Genomic DNA, 6,863 nt, shown 5'->3' with positions numbered 1-6,863 from the left:
TGGGATCAGAATCCGTGCAGAGGGAGGCAAAGGGAAGGAATTCGGCTTTCGGCAACCCTGAAAGCAGGCAAACCCCCAATCGACAACTCTCAGTGGAAGCAGGGAGGGGATCCTGCAGAGTCCAGCTCGCTGATGAGGACCATGAAGATGCAATAAAGGTCTCATAGTGACGGGGCAGACTGGGTCCTACAAGCTCTCAGAATTACAAACAAAGCTTCCAAGGCAAAGCTCTTTAGGTCCTCAATAAGGAGAAGCTGCTGGGAATGAAATCCCAGGGACAGGGACAAACACGAAGTGGGTCCAAATAAAAGTAAGGGAGGGAAGCAAGAGAGGCAAATCTCATAAAATATAAGGTTATTTATTTACTGATTTGATTTATTTTAAAGCCACTCTATGAATACAACCAGAAAAGGAGCTCTATTCTAGAACTTGGAACTCTATTGAAAGAACATGCCATGTATCTGGGTAAATGGATCCAGAATGACCAATAAAAAGACATGGTCTATTGAAACTATTGTACTTGAAAGGAAAATAAATGGTTATTGGCATCCAGGCAAAAAAAGGCCAAGAGGAAAAAATTACATTATACTTTTTTGCTAGTTAACACTTTATCCGGAAAGTAATACAGTAACATGTTTAACACAATGACAGAAAATGTGAACCACAGACTCAGTAGCCAGCCAAACTGATCTTCAAGTATCAAGGCTAGAGAGAAACTGTTGAGAGTACTGCCAAAACTCAGAGACTGCTGTTCTCATGAGTTCTTTTTGAGAAATCAACCAAAGGAAGACCAGAGCGACATAAAGACTGGCAACTAGATTGCAGTTCCAGGAGTAACCCAGCTCTGACCACACATAAGAGGTCAACACCTCACACCTTAGGAATATGTGGAGGAACAAGATGGAAGGGACCTGGGTCCCTGAATAAGCATCTGGAACAAAGCTGCCTATAAGCCTTAGACTACTATTCACCTCCAGATGGCTGGGTGAGAGTGAAAGAAATTCCTATTTTGTTTGAGCCATTGTATTCTGTAGTCTCTTTGTTATATCAATGTACCATATAATTTAATAATGTAGAAACTGGTACATGGAAATGAGGTTGCTGCCATAACAATAATCTAAAACGTAGGGTTTTGACTTATTGGAAAGGTAGCTTGTGACAAAGAACCAGATTTTGAAAGCTGGATATTTGGTGACATATCAGATTTTGGAAAAAATCTTCCCTGTAAAAATGTGGAGGACAGAGACCTATGGAGCTTTTAGCTCTAGGGAAAATGGGTGGAAAAAGCCATGTTAGTCAATACTGCCCTTAGACCTGCCAAGCAGGCTCCCTGCCACAGACATTAGCCTGCCTCAGGGAGTCCACACTTTGATGTGCCTTCCCTTGGGTAGTTGGGAATGGCTGGAGCCAGAAATGCCAATTGGGTGGGAAATCCCAATTTGGAACCAGGTCCCACAGCAGTCTAGGTGATCAGAAATGCCTTCCTCAGAATTTTCTAAACCCATCTCTGATGCCAGGACACAACAACATCACCTAGGTAGAGACCCTGAGCCCAGACTGGACCTGGGTGGGCCCTAGGAACCATTTCTTCCCTTCAGAGCTCTCTTCAAATCTCTACACCCACCCATCCGTACCCAGGCTATAGTTGTTTGTCTTTTTTTTCTGAATTGAATTGTTCTTGTCTAGTCAGTACATGGTGCTGGGATTAAACATGCATAAGAAAAACAATTAAATTACCTTATACCATACACAAATATAAAGACTTTGATTTGAAAAGAAAATCTTTAAAACTTTTAAAACAATATATAGGAGACAAACTATATGACCTTGGGGGTAGGAAATAATTTATTTTATTATTTATTTCTTTATAAATAAAAATTTTACTTATTTATTTAATAAATGGGGGGGGGGGGAGAGAGAATCCCAAGCTTCTGACAGTGCAGAGCCGAATGCAAGGCTCGAACTCACAAACCATGAGATCATGACCTCAGCCAAAGTCAGATGCTTAACCAACTGAACCACCTAGATGCCCATATTTTTTTATTTTTTAATTTATTTTTTAAAAATATTAATGTTTATTTTTGTGAGAGAGACACAGAGCACCAGTGGAGGAGGGGCAGAGAGAGAGAGGGAGACACACAGTCTGAAACAGGCACCAGGCTCTGAGCTGTCAGCACACAGTGTGACCTGGGGCTCGAATTCATGACCTGAGCCAAAGTCAGATGTTTAACCGACTGAGTCACTCAGGCACCCCTCCTATTTTTTACTTTTTATTATGTATTTATTTATTTATTTTAATTTTTTTTTTTTACATTTATTTTTGATAGAGAGAAACAGAGCCCAAGTGGGGGAGGGGCAGAGAGAGACAGAGACACAGAATCTGAAGCAGGCGCCAGGCTCCGAGCTGTCACCACAGAGCCCGATGTGGGGCTTGAACTCACAAACTGCGAGATCATGACCTGAGCCAAAGTTGAACGCTCAACCGACTGAGCCACCCAGGTGCCCCGACTTTTTAAATACTTTATTTTTTAGTAATTTCTACACCCAATGTGGAGCTTGAACTCACAACCATGAGATCAAGGGTTGCATGCTCCAAGGGCTCCGGGGTGGCTCAGCTGGTTAAGCACCAACTTCGGCTCAGGTCACAGTCTCATGGTTCATGAGTATGAGCCCCGAGCTGGGCTCTGTGCTGACAGCTCAGAGCCTGGAGCCTGCTCTGTCTCTCTTACTCTGCCCTCTTCAGCTTGTACTGTTTCTATCTCTCTTAAAAATAAAAATAAACATCAAAAAAAAAAAAGAGTTGCATGCTCCACTGACTGAGCCAGCCAGGTGCCCTGGAAATAATTGCTTAAGTCACAAAAAGCTATTAAGTAAAATATGCAATACATTTGACTACATTAACGTTTACATTTCTGTACAAAAAGAAAAAAAAAGTGAAAAGTTGCAACCAAGAGAAGGTTTTTGCCTCATATACAGCTGATATGCGATTGGTCCAGAATACATAAAGGATTTCTATCATTAGTAAGTAAATAAAAATGAGCAAAGACAAATCAAAGAAAGAAAAATCCAGTGTCCCATAAACATTCGAAAAGATGCTCAGACTCGCTAGTAATTCAGGAAATAGAAATTAAGACAGAAATGGATTATCATTTCACATCCATTAGGTTGTTAAAAATTAAAATATCTGACAATACTAAGTACTACTGAGATTGTGGACCAAAAGGAACTCTCAGTTACTGCTGGTGAAAATGTTACTTTTATAGCCACTGTGAGAGCCTGGCAATATCTAGCAGAATTGGAGATGTGAATTCCTAAAAACCAGCCTGAAACTCTCTTGTGTATATAAGACCTAAGCAAAAACATGCAATGCAGCATTGTTCAAATTACAAAAAGTAGAAACCAAATGTCCATCAATAGGAGAATGAAATGATTGTGTTGTGATCATACAATGGAGAAGTAACAGTTTAAGTGAATGAACTAGACCTACATATCAAAGTGGATAAGTCTTAAAAATAAATTGATGTATTTTAATTTCATATATGGGTATATGAATGTAGTGAAAAGAATAAAACATGCAGGGGAAGATAGATACCAATTTCAAATAATGCATGTCTGGGGAGAGAAAGGAGAAATGGGGAATGAAATAAGGGAGTAGTTCCTGGGAGGCTTCCACCGTATCTACAATGTTTTATTTCTTTCCAAAATATCGAAATCAAATATGGAAAAAGACTGAGATTTGTATTTGTCTCAAAACTTTTCCGAGCATTCAAAATATTTTATTTAATGTTTATTGATTTTTTGAGAGACAGAGAGACAGAGTGCAAGTGGGGGAGGGGCAGAGAGACACAGAGACCCAGAATCTGAAGCAGGCGCCAGCTGTCAGCACAGATCCCATGGCGGGGCTCGAACCCACGAACCGCAAGATCATGACCTGAGCCGAAGTCAGTCACTTAACCAACTAAGCCACACAGGCGGCCCCAAAATATTTTCTAATTGAAAAAATATTGAGGGTTTGGGAGCTCCTGGCTGGCTCAGTTGGTAGAGGATGTGCCTCTTGATCTCTGGGTTGTAAATCTGAGCCCCACGGTGGGTGTAGAGATTACTTAAAAAAAAAAATCTTGGGGCCTCTGGGTGGCTCAGCCAGTTAAGCATCTGACTTTGGCTCAGGTCATGATCTCATGGTTTGTGGGTACAAGCACTGCATCACGCTCTACACCCACAGTGTAGAGCCTGCTTGGGATTCTCTCTGCCCCTCCCTCACTCAAGTTCGCTCTCTCTCAAAATAAATGGATAAACTTAAAAAAAAAAAAACTTTAAAAAAAGGATTAGTGTCCACCCTATATAACTGTTAAGATTAAATATGTTAATATTATAAGGTTATTTTGAAAACCCCCACAAAATGGAGGCACCTGAGTGGTGCAGTCGGTTAAGTGACTCTTGAGCTCAGCTCAGGTCATGATCTCACGGTTTGTGAGTTGGAGTCCCATATCAGGATCTGCGCTGAGAGCCCGAAGCCTGCTTGGGATTCTGTCTCTCCCTCTCTCTGCCCCTCCCCAACTTGTGCTCCCTCTCAAAATAAATAAACAACAACAACAAAAAACACAAAGTAAACAGTTATGTTCACTACCTAAGCTAAAACATACTATGGTTGAGAATTAAAAATAATGAGGTTTACAAAGGTACAGGAAGAGTAGCTGGTATGCAGTATGTGCTTGAACAGAGACTGTTAGGAACAATGATTATAGTGTCAAATAGTTTCTAGGTATCAAAAAAGGGGCATGACCTGATTAAAAGAAAAATAGTAGGTTTGGAAGAAAGCTGCCCAGTTCCAACAATATTCACTGTATTTCTAGAAGACCGCTACTGGTGCACTGTGAAAGTCTATTTCCACGAGGTTTGACACTTTTCTCATCCCAAGTTTGCAACTCAGGGTAATGTGAGATAGTGCTGGTAGAAATACATGCTCCATGTTAGGATGGAAGTTTCAGCAACTAAGAAATGATTCTGGCTATCCTTTTTTTTTTTTTTTTTTTTTTCCATTTGTTTTTTTCTCGGTAGCCCGACGAAGGTCCCTCAAGGTCACAAAAAAGAAAGCATTCCCTAACAAACAATGAAGACTTACATGTTTTGAGGACCAATATATTTTCAACCATTTTATATACTGATGTTATACATATTTCATTTTAATAAAAGATTTCTGCTACCAAACTTAAAAAATATGAAGAATTGTTTGTTGAAGTGGATTATGGGTTTGTTTGCTTGCTTGCTTCAGCAATTTCCTCGGACTCTTCACCTACAGTTTGGTCAGTAAGCATCTGCAGACCCTGTTTCCGTGTGGCATCCCCACGGCTCCAGCCACCGGGCTAGGTTTTCCGGCCTCCTCCGCTCTGCCCAGATGGCTCCAGCCACCCCCCGCCAGCTCTCTCCTCCTCTTCCCTCCCAGGGCGCCTACTGTCCACATGCTCCTTAGCTCTTTCAGGATAAACTCAGGGACGCTTTCCTCGTTTCCCAAAACCTAAGCTCCTAGGGCGGAAAAACTGGAGCTCACAGTTCCTTTATATTCCTCGCGGCCAAGTCAATCCTTCAATGAAATTTTACTCCCAGAAGAGAAAAACCTTGCACCGCTTTTAACAAAGAAGCGCCGGCATCAGCGCTGGTGCCCTGTTCCGAGTGGCGGGAGGCCCCACCCAGCTGACCTGGAACTGCCTGGCTCCCCCCCCCCCCTCTGAGTCTCTGGGCGCCCCCTCTGGGGAAGCGCTCCCTAGGCCGCCGCAGCCCGGTGCCCGCCGGCCAACCGCGCTCCGCCGCGGACCTGCAGCTGGGTCCCCTCCACGCCGCGGACAAAGGGGCCAGTGTCCCGCCGCCCCGCCCCAGCCCCCCGGCCGAGCCTTTCCCAGCCGGCCGCCGGGCGGCCTCCGCAAAGGCCGGAGCAGAGCGAGCCCGCGCGTGATCCTTCGCGTGGCCCCGCGTGTGGTCCGGTCCCCAGTGGGCCCGCCAAGCCGTTGGGTAGGCCGCGCTAGGCCCCGGCCCCAGACTCCGCCCCAGGCTTCCCTTGTCAGAAACTCGGGTAGAAGAGCCCCCACCCGACATATCTGGAGCCCTTGAGCAAAGTTCAGGCAAGGCCATCTGACTTGGGCCTTTTGGGTTCTCAAGGGTCAAGACGTAAAATTCCTTTCTCCCTCTTAATGACTCAGGGTCTTTCTCCACTTGTCTGTGTCTTGGGGAGGGGGTGGTGGGGGAAGGGATAGCTTCTCCTTTATGCTTTACCCCAGGGAAAAACAGTAATTTGAGGGAAAGGTGAGAAATTGTGCCTATTTACTGAACCACGGGTACTTGCCAGGCCCTCCTCTAGGCACAGATCCTTTGTCTTAATCATCAAAAGGATTTGTAAAATAAATATTATTTTCCCATTCTACCTTTCCATTTTTAGAAAACTGAGGTTAGGATTTGGGGCTAAGATGCTGGGGATACTGCAATGAATAAAACAAGATGCTGTGCTCACTCAACTTACATGGGGAGAGGGTGGATAATCACAACTAATTAATTACAAAAGGGGAATGAGAGCCCCGAAGACAAATTCCCCAGGTGCTGAGGGACGGGACTTTATAACAGGCAGAGTCACTGGTCTGGGTTGAGAGAGGTCAGGAAGCTTCCAGAACTGTTGCAGCAGTCTGGGGAACAGGGGAGAGAGATCTGAGGATGCTGATGGCAGGAAGAACCCATTCAAAAGAAATTGGGAGAATGGACTCAATAGGACTTAGAAAACTGTTAGTTGTGGAGGGTGACTAAAAAGTCAATCCAGTCTTTCTACCACCTCTACCCTCTAAGTCTGGGGCACTGGAAAGAGGAACTAGGTAAATCCC

The sequence above is a fragment of the Herpailurus yagouaroundi genome, unplaced genomic scaffold (genome assembly GCF_014898765.1).
Source record: "Herpailurus yagouaroundi ecotype Mexico unplaced genomic scaffold, PumYag 184, whole genome shotgun sequence".
In the NCBI taxonomy this organism is placed as follows: domain Eukaryota; kingdom Metazoa; phylum Chordata; class Mammalia; order Carnivora; family Felidae; genus Herpailurus; species Herpailurus yagouaroundi.
The sequence above is the reverse complement of the archived record's forward strand: the minus strand, read 5'-3'. Positions refer to the sequence as shown.